Below are 12,716 nucleotides of genomic sequence, written 5' to 3'. Positions count from 1 at the left end.
ACTGAATTATGAATGTTCAGTTATAAAACCGGACCAGTTTAACTGACGTCAGTTAAAATGAAAATGCACACACACACACAGTTCAATCCCTCAGTTTTTACCATGGATTCCGAGAAGTACGATCTTGTTGCTTCTCGATGTATTCTTTGTAATGCTACAAACAAATAGAAAAAATAAAACTAAAAAGCGTAAACAGTGATGCAAAAAGTGGTTACTGAGGCGAAATCAATGTTCTGATATTAAATTATTAAAGGAATTAAGTGAAGAACCAATTGACTTTCTCAATTATTTGCACATGACTGGAACTGTACCAAAAGTTGCTTTCGCTTTGTTTACGTGCTATCTCAACAAACTGCACTCACCGCTACCACCTGTAGAAATGAGAAATTGAGAACTGTACAGTTACGAATCCCCCCACACACGCTCAGTTCAGTTACTCCTTTCAGTTAAAAATATGGAACATTGCATTTGTCTCAGTTTAACTGTACAGTTTTTGTTGAACTGACGAATGAGCAACTGAAATACCCACACACGTGCAGTTTTAACTGTCAGTATAACTGCACAGTTATAACTGTCAGTTAAAACTGCACGTGTGTGGCCGGCCTTAGGGTAAAAATGGTGGATAAGGCGTGTAATCAGATGACTTTGAGGGAGGAATAATACATATAGCGTGTGTGGGTTTGAATTGTCAGGGTTTAGTGAAGTTTCACCAGGAAGGGAATCAGGTAGTAAGGATGTAATTGGCAGTATGAATGAGTCTCTTCAGGAGTTTGGCAGGAGTGTAAATGAGGTAAGTGATTTGGTGGCAGAGTTACGAGAGATGTTCGGACAAGAGTTAGAAGGGGTAGATGAGATAGTGAATGGGATTTGGGGGGATGGTTGTGAGGGAGATAGTAATGGTAGTCTGACTGGAAGTGATCTGGGAGAAGCTGATGGCAGTGTAACTGAGTGTGTATGAGGGCCCTCAAACAAGATCCAGGGGACCTGCATCTGAGCATCCGTGGGTGTTGCGGAAGGCTATTTAGTGTGGGTGTTGTGAGTGAAAGGAGACGTTGTCAAATGTGACAGGGGAGGAAATGTGGAGGAGTTATGGAGTTCCGTTTGACAACGTCTGTGTGTGTGTGAGAGAGAGAGAGGGTGTAATTGCTGTATGGATAGTTAACGATTGTATTGGCTGTTAGTGAGTTCTGGCTGGGTTTGTCTGCTGGTAGAGATCATAGTTCTGTTTTTTGTGTGTGTTTTTGAGTCTGTCTTAAGGCAGAACTGGTGATGTTAGTAGTGTCGGACAGTTATTTGAAGGCATCGGAAATTGGTTGAGTTTTGTTGTTTGTTAAGTTAGTGTTTTTTTTTTTTTTTTTTTTTTTTTTTGGGGGCTTAGTTTATTGTGCCTGTGCTGTTGTGTTGTTTGTGCAGTGGTCTTTTGTTGTGTTGTTGTGTTTTGTTGTTATATGTGATTTTTTGTGTTTTTGTTTTGTAATTTCTGTGACCTCCAACCAGCGGACAGCACAGGATAGCCCTGAGTATCTGGAGTGTTGGTAAGTACGTGTGTGTGTGTGTGTTTTTTTTTTTTTTTTTTTTTTTTTTTTTTTTTTTTTTGCTTTTGTATGGGTGTAGGTCAATTGCCCTGCGTGTATTTGTTGTGTAAAGAAGAGAGTGTGACTGAGGGTGGATTTTGGCAGGTGGATCGTTTAGGTTAATGGTGGGGGGGGGAGGGGATTTTGCACTTGTTTTTTACTGGCTTGTGATCCCGCCACAAGATTCGACAGGGAAACTAAAACTAAAACAATCCAGATTTATTCCTTGGAATGCCAATACTTGACCTCCGTCCACGCCCACTCTCCTGCCACCACCAGCAAGTGGGTTACTTAGCCACAACAAACCCGAGTGGTTCAGCTACTGTCAGATTAAGCAGGAACCTGATGCAAAGGATAGGTCTAAGTGTTTGGTTTTGTGTCATCCCTCTCTGATGACGTAGGCATGATTATTCTCTTCATATCACTGCAGTATAACGTAACGTAGTCCATTTTTAATGAAGACAGACTTTCTGGATGAAAAGTTGAGTAAGACGTTTAGAAATTATACCTGTTTCTAAGCAATTTTTCATGTCACGTAATGCTTTCATTCGCAGGAGGCAAGGTTGGTCATTCACTTCACTGTGTAATGTTATTAAATTTTAAAAACGAGCGAGTTACTCTGGTAAAATACACACTTCATTTATATATGAAACATGTATTGGAGTAATAAATCCGGTGCCCATAGCAACCCATACTGAATAGGGATATGCAAAAATATAATCAACTAAAAACAATACGTAGCCGTTAATTTCCAATATTACAACTATTCAGGAGAAGAGTTACAACTAATTAGCAAAAATATAAATATCTTACATGTTTTATAGGTGTACATAATGTGATATAGATATAAAAAACAGAGCAAAGTATAGCCTAACAAAATTAATGCGAAAATATAGAAAAAGTTTTACTTTGAGTTAGGGTTCGTAAATAAGCATCCGTTTTCTTTAAGAACAGCACACTTTCATTGTTCATCTATAAACTGCCAGTAAAATACTTTTTGTATCTGTCAACCTAATTTCAATGTAAAAATCTTTATTTATATTTTTATTCGAATGAATTAATTTAATAGACGCACTAAAAGCTTGTGTATGACTGAACTGGACGCTTTAAACCAAAAATTCAAGTAAACTCGAACGGGCCGCCATTTTCAAAATTGTTGTTTACAGTTTGAACAAGCAATAACAAGAAATATTTTCTGGGAAAAAACGACCGTAGGAAATTTTCGCGAGAGCTTACCACCATCCCGCGATCTGTAAGGCAAGATAAATGTGAGTAGACTTGAAATGTTAAAAGATAAACCCGTAAACTAATTAATGAAGGTAAGTTATGAAGAAAACAAACAAGCTTCCCTGTGGTAAACTTAAGTGAAGGTGAATCCTCGAGGCAAAACAATGTGCTAAATGATCACTATTTTTACCATTGTAACACTGTGTTTGTCTTGTAATTCGATGTGAATAGGCCGTTTAGAATAAATACATAGACTACGGAACAGTTAGCGTAGCCTAGGAAGCCTGGGACACGATTATTGTAGCGTAGCCCAACGAACCGTTTAGGCTGGGTGTTAGGGTAAACGATCGAATGAACTTATGGCGGCCACCTCACCCGTTCGGTGGCCACCTTCCTGAAAAAGTACTTTAACACGTCCTGTAACCCAAGATATAGGGTAAAACATCACAGCAGGCCAAACAGGCCACCTACATTCAACGCTTGCCACCCTCCGAAAAATTAGATTATAACGCGTCCTGACACCGGAGATGGGCATCAGTCGCGACTTGTTGTTGGTGAGAAACGGAGCTAAAGACCTCTACTCTCCTTTCGAAGTAAGTATTTTCTCCAAAGTTAGAAATTAAGGCCAAATTTTAAGTTGTTCCGATACGTAATACAAACCATCGGTCCTTTAACAATAGGAAGTAGCTAGCGGCAGCTGGAACGGTCGTAAGCTTCGAACAAGGGGAGAACGGTAGTTAACTGCTTGTCCGACAGTCGCGCGCCGCGCGACTGGGAGGTAAACAAATCACTTTTGCTTTCGGCCGCGGGTGTGAAGGACGTGTTCGTCATCGCTCTCTGCCCGCTTCATCGTCGTATGCTTTGTTTATATTGTGTTTTCTACTAAATGGTTTGTTTGACTTGAAAATGAAACTGTAAGTACACTGTTTCATTTTCATTACTTAATTATGAACCAACATGGAGTTATCGCCGTAGATGCGGCGATTTCCTCTCTTTTCATGAATTGAACCCTTGAATTATGCCTCGGTGCCGAGGGCGGGCGCGCTCGCACCGAGTCATGTATTGTGGGCGAAAGTGTGTAATTGAAAAATGTAAGTACTCTTTTCATTATATGTTTGCCCTGTGCGTTCGTTACCGAGAGTGTGTTTGCGCTCGGCACGAGCCTTTTAATTTTGTATAATAGAATGCAATGAAAGTGGATTCGCAATTGCAATATTCTTTTCATTTTCATTTATTTATTTGCATGAAATTTAATTGGATCAATTTTTCGTTCTTACCCGGAATTGATCCTTAACGATTTTTTTTATGTGAAAATGAAATCGCAAGTGCAGTATTCTGGTTTCATTTTCATATATATTTTTATGATAGCATCATATTATTGGATCAAGTTTCCGTTCTTACCCAGGGAATTGATTTTTCTTCCCCTTTAAAGTTCTATGAGTGATCGGGGGGGGGGGGAAGGCAAGGGCAGTATTCTGTTTCATTTTCATATTACTTTTTCACTGCTGTGCGGGGGTAGGGGAAGCGAAGGTCTGCAAGAGGAAGTCGTCGGAAAGCTCTCCCGCGACTCCCTTGGTATCCGATTCTTCGTCTTCCTTCCTGCCCCCCGCTCAGCTTTTTCGTTGTATTTTGTATTTGGGGTCTTCCTTGCGTTCGGGGTGGGGCATGTCTTCCCCCCGTGCGTGAGGGAACCCCTCTTACTAATCTATCTATGTTACCGCAGGTGGCTGCTACATCCGTGGGAGACGACCTTGGACAGGTATGGACCACCGCGGAGGCAGGGCGTGCCTAGCATCCACGGGCTGCTGCAGCGTCTAGCGAGGTCTGGGGCGGTCTCCACTACTACCACGGCCCGCTTATGCTGCTCCCCCCCCTCCTGGTCTACACTCCCCATGCTGTGTCGATGACGCCGTCTGCCGCTACTAGGGCCGCAGCCGTACCGAGGTGGGGTTGCCGCCGCCAGCCTGTTTTCTTCGTGTTGCCTGCCCCAGACTTTCCGCTGTTCCAGCAGCTCGTCACCCGGGACCCCGGGCGACCAGGACAGGTTCCGCTGGCTGCCGATGATTCTACGAGGCGATCGCGCTGATGTGATTCCCGCTGTTGGCTTGGCTGTCCCTTCTTGGGTCTATCCGCTGCCGCTGTTCCTGCCGCTCCTGAGCTGGTTGCTGTTCCTGTCGCTCCTGGTTCCTGTGCCTGTCCATGGCTGGTCCTGCCCAGGTGGGGTGTCTTCCCAGTCCCAGGTCCTTCCGGACAGGTGCAGTCGGGCCGTGTTGCTTCGGCAATAGCCCCGGATCCGGCCTGGATGGAGGACCTGACGACTGTCCTGCGTGAGCTGACGAGGAAGAGGAGAAGAGAGGAAGCTGTCATCTTCGTCTTCATCGTCTGCTGCTGCCTCTTCCCCTTCGACTTCTAAGGCCCATAAGCCGAAGAAGAAGGGAAGGCTGCCTTCCCCCCTAAGAAGTCTCCTTCGGGAACTTCTAAGGGCCGTCCCACCTCGGTGGGAGACAGGAGGGGTCCTTATGGCTGGTCCTCCTGCTTCGGGAGCGGGGTCGGGAGGGGCCCGTCTCCCCTTCCGCAAGGAAGAGATAGACGGGGACCAGAGGAGTATCGGTTAGCTCTGGTGCTAACCTGGTGCTAGCGGCGATGCCGCTACGCCAGGTTCCGGCTCGGTCTCTCGTTCGCGAGAGATCCCGAGTGTACGTTCTCCCTCGGGAGACCGTGCAGCCAAGTTTCGGCGCCAGAGTTCGCTCTCGGCGCCAAGACGCGGCACGGAGCAGAAGGCTGGTGAGAGACGCTCAGGTGACTCTTGCCAGGCCAGCGGCCGCTCTTGCAGCGACCAGCTGGTAACCCGGGTTTTCCCTCCTAAGAAGGCTCCTTCGGGACCTTCTAAGGGCCCGTCTCGCTCCGGTTCGATTCGGGGAGCTCTTCTGCTGGTCCTCCTGCTCCCTCGGGAACAGGGCCCGTCTTTTCTTCTACCAAGGAGAAGAAGACGGGGAACCCAGAGGAGTACCAGCTCAGGCTTGGACTTCCTCGCCTGTTCTAGCGGTTCTGCCGCTAAACCAGGATCCGCCTCGGCTTCTCGTTAGCGAGAAGTACCGAGTGGACGGTCTCCCGCGGGATGACCGTCCAGCCAAAGTCTTGACGCCCGAGCTCGCTCGCCGTCAAGACCGAAGCGCGGAGCAGAAGACTGGCGAGAGGTCGTGCAGACGACGCTCGTCAGGCCAGTGGACGCTCTCGCAGCGACCAGCTGGCTGCTCTGGGTTGACGTGACGGTCGCTGACCAGCCACGAGTTGAGGCGAGGAAGGGGTCCCCGCGGCCGTCGGTACCAGCCACGGCTGGTACCAGCGGCTCGACGCGCCGAGAGGACGCTCGCCGGTCTCACCGCGACAGCGAACCTAGCAGGTCACCTGACGCCGCTCCCCATCGGGACCGGGCGAAGATGGTAACCAGCAACAGCTCGCCTGACGCTAGAGATCAGCGTCGACGTTCTCAGCCGAGCCTCTCGCCCCAGGCGAGCGGCAAGGCTAGGCCTGCTGCTCGATCGCCACCGCGGGTTGACGATCAGCAGCAGCCCTCCAAGCACGCTGGTCTGCCAGCGAGGCTAGGGGGGGGGGGGCGTCAGGTCTGCCTCTCCTGTACCTTCAACCTCTCGAGGCTACACCGGAGAGCGAGGTACCTATGAGTGATCGCGAGAGGTGCGCCGCTCGCGATCCCGCTATGACGCCGTATGGACCAGGCACGGTTCTAGGACCGACCAGGACATACGTGCAAGTAGCTGGAGGCGACCGTCAGGGGTCTGCCGCTATTCCTCCTTCGGAAGGAGGAGTATCTAGGGATCTGTTCTTGTTGGAAGGACTGGACGGTCCTACTCCGCAAGACGCGGTTACTCCCGAGATACAGAGGAGATTACAGAAGTCATTAAGCTGATTCGTCAGCATAATGACCTTGCGGAAGGATTGCCGCTCCACCAGCAGAGCCCACGTCTCTGCTCGAGTCGTTTTGGGGCCCGAGAGGGAACCCAAACCGACGGTGGGTCTGCCGCGATCGGAGCTTGCCGATTCTGTCTCGAACCAGAGTCTCTAGTCTACGGACAAGAAGGCTCGCTCAGTTGCTGGCCGGTCGATCAAGCTACTTCCACCTCCTCTACTGCGACAGCGGCGTTTCTCCGTGTCTTCGGACACCGTATTTAAATACTCCTTCGGTCCTCCTGAGAGGTTTTCGACCTCGACGAGTACTGGAATGAGTCGGAGGACGGTATCGGCTCTCCCCCGTCAGGTGTCGATCAGCCCCACCCCAGACGACGTTCACAGTGGCGGCAGACCCTTACCTACAGTGAGAGTTCGTAACCCTCCGCGGGGGAAAACGTTTTCTCCTGACGATACGTTTCCCAGACTCGAGAGACCATCGTTCCGCAAGGCGATGGCTGCTCCTATTCTTCTCCAACTGCTAGTTCCACTGGGAAGGCGAGCGAGTATCCAATTCCTCCCCCATTCCCTCTCTCCTTACGGCTACGAGGGAAAGGGGAGGGATCCTACAGAGATTTCTCTGTAGGATCCCACGTTCGGGACTGCGCTACCGGGGGGACCTTCGGGTCCTACCTGACGTAAGCCCCGGTCGTTGAGGAGGGATCCTGCCCCCCCCATTTCGATTTCTACGGGAATCGAGAGGAACCACCAGCCGATATCGTTTGACGAATTCGGTGGGGGTTTCGCAGACTGCTTAGAATTCTAAGGAATTTCTAGCGCATTCAGAGTGTTCGAGTTTTTTACGATCTCCAACACTTAGGCGAGACCACGGTCTAAAGTGAGCGAGACGAGAATCCCCGATGTTACATGATAATCGGAACCTCGCCTATGCTCGAATTCCTGGAATTTCTAGCATTGGGAAGAAGACTGCTGATGAAAGAAACTATCTTACAGTAGGCGACCAACCTGGAATAGAGAAGATCGGACGGGAATATCCAGTTTGGCTTGAACTATCGTCTTAGTATTCTGTTCACCATTGAAGCTTTCCTTCGAGGAAGACTTCTCCTTCACTCTTTGATAGAGATCGAAGGTGGTCGATCTCCAATCCTTATTTTGTTTTCTTGAAGGAAAGAATTTAGGATGGAGATCGTTGTTCAGAATCCTACAAATATACTACGTATATTAACCTCGCGACATGATTCTACTAAGCAGTTGAATTGTCCGAGGGGTAGGCGCATATCCTAGTTTATCTACGGATTGCGACTTAGAAGAGAAGTATTCTAATTGAACTGCAACTCGGGGTTGCCTGCAACCTCCCAGGAGTTTTTCAGTTTCAATTTTATATACTTATGGTTTTGTCACGACAACACCATTTCAACTTTTATATTTACCGAAATTCGTTTCGCCTAAATATAATTGCTCGAGCATATCTTTTATGCTCGTAGTTCTAGCCGAACGCATTCCTTCATGGAATAATGGATTACATGGCAACTCAGGATGACGAGTCGGCGAGAGCTCAGGCTCAACTACTGCGTATTGAACTGCCTGACAGCAGCTCAGTATCAGCTGGGCCTCCGAGATGCACGGTCAGTTATGTCTCTCTCTCCCCTGGTTTGATTGACTACCGAACCGTATCTCTGCCCAACAATCATGGACTTAGGTCTCTGATTAATGGGGATTCTCGCAATAATGAAGGACCATTTACTGCTGTGACGCTAGAGTCCATCGCCTTCGACATTGCGAGAATTTTCAATAGAGATATCTCTTGGACTCTTTCATCTTTCTGTTTACCGACACGGTTAACAGAAGTCTGTACAAGTCTCCCGCTGCATCGCACTGCGATAATGCGAATGATTTTGCAGACATCTGAGTTTGTCTTCAAAATATCTCTTATTCGTAGGTGTACAATTGTTCATTGTTCAACCCGAATTACGAGATCTGTCAGAAGACATCGCCATACTCTCCGACCTGACAAGCTCTACTTCCAAATGTTCAGCCCATGAGAAGCAGTTCTTCAGGCGGTTTTCCCCTGTGTTTTCATTACTGAAGACGCCCCGCTTTCATTGCAACTACGACTTCTCACCGACAGCAATGAAATAGCGTTAGCGTTTTCAGTCATTTTGTAAGACAGGTTATGAATCTTGAGAATCCTTCTCTCGATTCGTCTGTGAAGACGTAGGTTGCATTCAATATCTACCTTCGTCTTCAACGGTACATAGTGTTGTTTCTCCTAGCTGAGATTCAACAACCATGAGATGTTTTGCCTTCAGGGACCTCGGTCTCTAGAAGGCAATTGACTTTCGCCTGTTGGGCACATGCCTTAAGAGAATCATCACCTCGCTGTCCGGCATTGGTGACAAACAAATACATTATTTGTTTGGTCTCTCGGCATAAACCCTTTTAAGGCGAAGGTCACGTGACTTACTCGGATGCTTTGACAACTTGCCTCCTACCGAACGCAGTCAGTCGGCAGCTGTCAGAGCGGCCGAGTCAGTTACGAACTACGCTGTTGACTTAGTTCGGTTGTTACACAGCAATCATATTACTTCGTTTTAATAGCTTGTCACAGTACCATACCATTGACACCCACCATGGAGTGTCGGTGTCCTATCCACTACCGAGAACTTCGCTGCATGGGGATAGGAGGATGCGAGAGACTTCGTGGCAAAACGGACAGACCAGTATGGGTACTGGACATCACCGAAGTAGAGAAGAGGAATAGGTCATGCGACTATTTCCTTCTTTTCCTCTGAGGAACTGCATGACTTCTCCTGCGAAGTCAAGCATCCAGGGGATGGGGATCCGTAGCTCGATTTTCGTACCGAACTTTCGTAGCGAAGACTCAGAACCCTTCGGTCCCTGACGATTGGTTCAGTCGTTCACAATCCCCTCCCTAATGGACTTCACCCGCCTTCGATGCGAAGGAGATGCTGCCTTGTCCGCAAGAACTTCGTCCGTGGCGCAGGTACTGAAGGCAGGGGTCTGGTCCAACCAGACCACATGCCTTCCTTCTACCTTCGGGATATTGCCCACAGGTCCTTGGATCTTTTTCCTTGGGACCCGTGGTGGCTGCCAATCATGTTGTGTAGCGAACCCAGACCCTCGCAGGCTGAACAGCATCGAGTCCTGGTGTGACCGTAAGATGGATGAGTGAATGAGAGTGTGACTGGCTCCTCTTCCCATCTTTTTTCTTCCCCTCTACCTGTGGTTAGAGGGACAACGGTTCGTCACCCTGCTGGATAAGGACAAGATGCAGGTGAGCTACTCAACAGAGCCCCATCCTATCCCTTTCACTAGGGATAGGAGCGTATATCCACCACTTCCTCCAACAAGGGGGAGGAAGTGGATGCCAGCTTGAGACAACCCATACTTTATGTTGCCTCTTGCAAACAGGAACAAGTTCTTGCTTTGCGTGGTACGAAGAGATACGCTTGCCTCTCTCTTAGTACTCTCGGCCCAGAGGTCTGACCATTGATCCTGCGGTGCACACCCCGATCAATCGGACAGAGGCTTGGATCCCTCCCTCGCTCTTACGACCAGGGAGGCATTCCAGGGATGGACGAACACCAGTCTGTTCATCAAAAGACTCAGATTCCTCCCACCAAGAAGTGAGTCTTCCTATTGTTAAAGGACCGATGGTTTGTATTACGTATCGGAACAAATGACAATTTGTCGAAAATTGCATTTTTCCTAACTATTCAAACCTGAGGTCCTTTACATATAGTCCCTCCTCATGCCACCCCTCACTCTGCGTATTTTGCATGGGCCAAAAGCAAAAGTGATTTGTTTACCTCCCAGTCGCGCGGCGCGCGACTGTCGGACAAGCAGTTAACTACCGTTCTCCCCTTGTTCGAAGCTTACGACCGTTCCAGCTGCCGCTAGCTACTTCCTATTGTTAAAGGACCTCAGGTTTGTATAGTTAGGAAAAATGCAATTTTCGACAAATTGTCATATTTAAACAGAGGGTAGTGAAAAGGGTGGCTACGGCAGTGGAAATCTCACCAAAACGCTTTAGAAATTTTTACTTACAACTAAAAATGTTTCGAAGATTGACGCCATCTTGATGTTTACGGAGTCGCTTGTGTCAACAAACTTCCCATTTCCTGTGCTAAATCTGCACACCACTTGTACCCATAGACGCTGGGGCACTTTCATCACAACAATCGTAAACCAACCTCTTACCAGCACTTATTCAAGGGACTATACGGCATTCTTTGCGGCGTTTTGCGCTCTTCAATTGTTTATCAGTGTTGTCAATTGGTATGTGTTTACCCTCCAAACTAGGTATAAGACTTACACAAAACCGGGGAAATAAGTGAAATTAGCGTATCTATTTGTATTATATATACGTACATATTACAGCAATTTTATCATTACTGCATTACTATGACAACTAGAATTCATCGAAACAGTTTGTAAAGAAATGCATCGGCGTATGTATGACGCTCCACTAGATTGGCAACGATGAGTTATTTTTCCTCGCGTCGTCTGCTCGTAAGTATACATCCGAAACATTTGTAATTTTTGGGGGTTAATTTGGTTGCAAAAAAGGGATAATAGACATGAATTAAATAAACATTTTGAAGTAAAGTTAAACTAAATATTGAGTAAAGTAAACAGTTAAGGGAATAAAGCTTTGCATCTCATAATCAGTGTTGTCGTCTGCTGCTCGTAACTGTGTTTTTCGGAGTGAGTGGCTTAGGAACCAGGACCACAGCGTGGTTCAAGTGCACTGTGGAGTGAATTAAGACCAAAATGTGTATAATTACAATCAAATAAGCACTGTGGAGTTTCAGTTGTGATGGCAGTAAGGATAAAAACCACCACCTTTGATACAAGGTAAGAATGAATTCAGTTCAAACCATTAACCCCGGGAATGAACAAGTCACACTTTCACTAATATAGGCAACAAAATGTTGTTTTATTGTGCTGATTACAACTGCAATCTTGAGTAAGATCAATAAACGTTACATATATACGCTAACATTGTTCAAATGAGTGCTGGGAAGGCTGGGGAAAGATGGTGGCCGTCACTGATGAGAACCGTCCATGCAAAACGTAGCCGCCATATTGGATTTCAAAACTGCCTTGATAACATATTTTACGAAGAGCTCACATGCTTATTTTAGTTCGTATGGGGCTTTCATATATCACATTATGTTGACGAAACTTCAGTCTTTTAAATGGTATGCTTAGAGTTGCAATTGTATTCTTGTTTCACCAATTAAATATCGAGTGAATAAGACCCGTCCACCGTGATGAGGGTTGGCCTGCCGTGATGTTCTACCCTAGGTAGCCTACATTAGTCACGGGCCAGCGTCCGCCGAAGCAACACCTCGAGACCTCTACTTTCCTCGAAAGACGACCCCTTTTTTCACTTGATATTTAATTGGTGAAACAACAATACAATTAAATCTTTAAGTATACCACTCAAAAGATTGAAGTTTTGTCAGCAAATTGAGATAGGGTAAACTAGGGTAAAAAGCCGCATGGTACAGGGGTGGACCATGTACGATCAATGTGTACAACCCCCAAAAAAGTACATTATAACGCGTCCTGACATCGGAGATGGGCATCAGACGCGACTTGTTGTTGGTGAAAAACGGAGCTAAAGACCTCTACTCCGGTGTCAGGACGCGTTATAATGTACTTTTCTTGGGGTTGTACACATTGATTTACATGGTCCACCCCTGTACCATGCGGTTTTTTACCCTATCAAATGGCTACCTGGCGATCACCTCACTGTAGCGTAACCACCTTCCCCAAAAATAACTTAACACTTCCTGTAACCCAGGAAAGACAGTCACGAACCAGTGTCTGTGGAAGCAACACCTTGAGACCTCTACTTTCCACTTGAAGTAGGGTAAAGCACTGCTGTGCGGACAGGCAGACACTTGTACCGTGGCACAGTCATGTTCTCAAAAAATAACTTTAGCATTTCCAGTAGGG

General features: G+C 47.0%; 1 protein-coding gene across 1 annotated transcript in view; it reads left to right on the top strand.

Moving 5' to 3' along the window:
• The first annotated feature begins 2,695 nt into the window (after positions 1–2,695).
• The window catches only part of LOC135225158 (kinetochore protein NDC80 homolog), a 137,259-nt gene continuing 127,238 nt past the window's right edge, over positions 2,696–12,716 (top strand). Inside the window, exon 1 of the mRNA XM_064264392.1 lies at positions 2,696–2,842. The gene's annotated coding sequence lies outside the window, so the exon portion shown is untranslated. The remainder of the gene's footprint in view (positions 2,843–12,716) is intronic.

Source organism: Macrobrachium nipponense, chromosome 13 (genome assembly GCF_015104395.2).
Source record: "Macrobrachium nipponense isolate FS-2020 chromosome 13, ASM1510439v2, whole genome shotgun sequence".
Classification (NCBI taxonomy): domain Eukaryota; kingdom Metazoa; phylum Arthropoda; class Malacostraca; order Decapoda; family Palaemonidae; genus Macrobrachium; species Macrobrachium nipponense.
The sequence above is the reverse complement of the archived record's forward strand: the minus strand, read 5'-3'. Positions and strand labels throughout refer to the sequence as shown.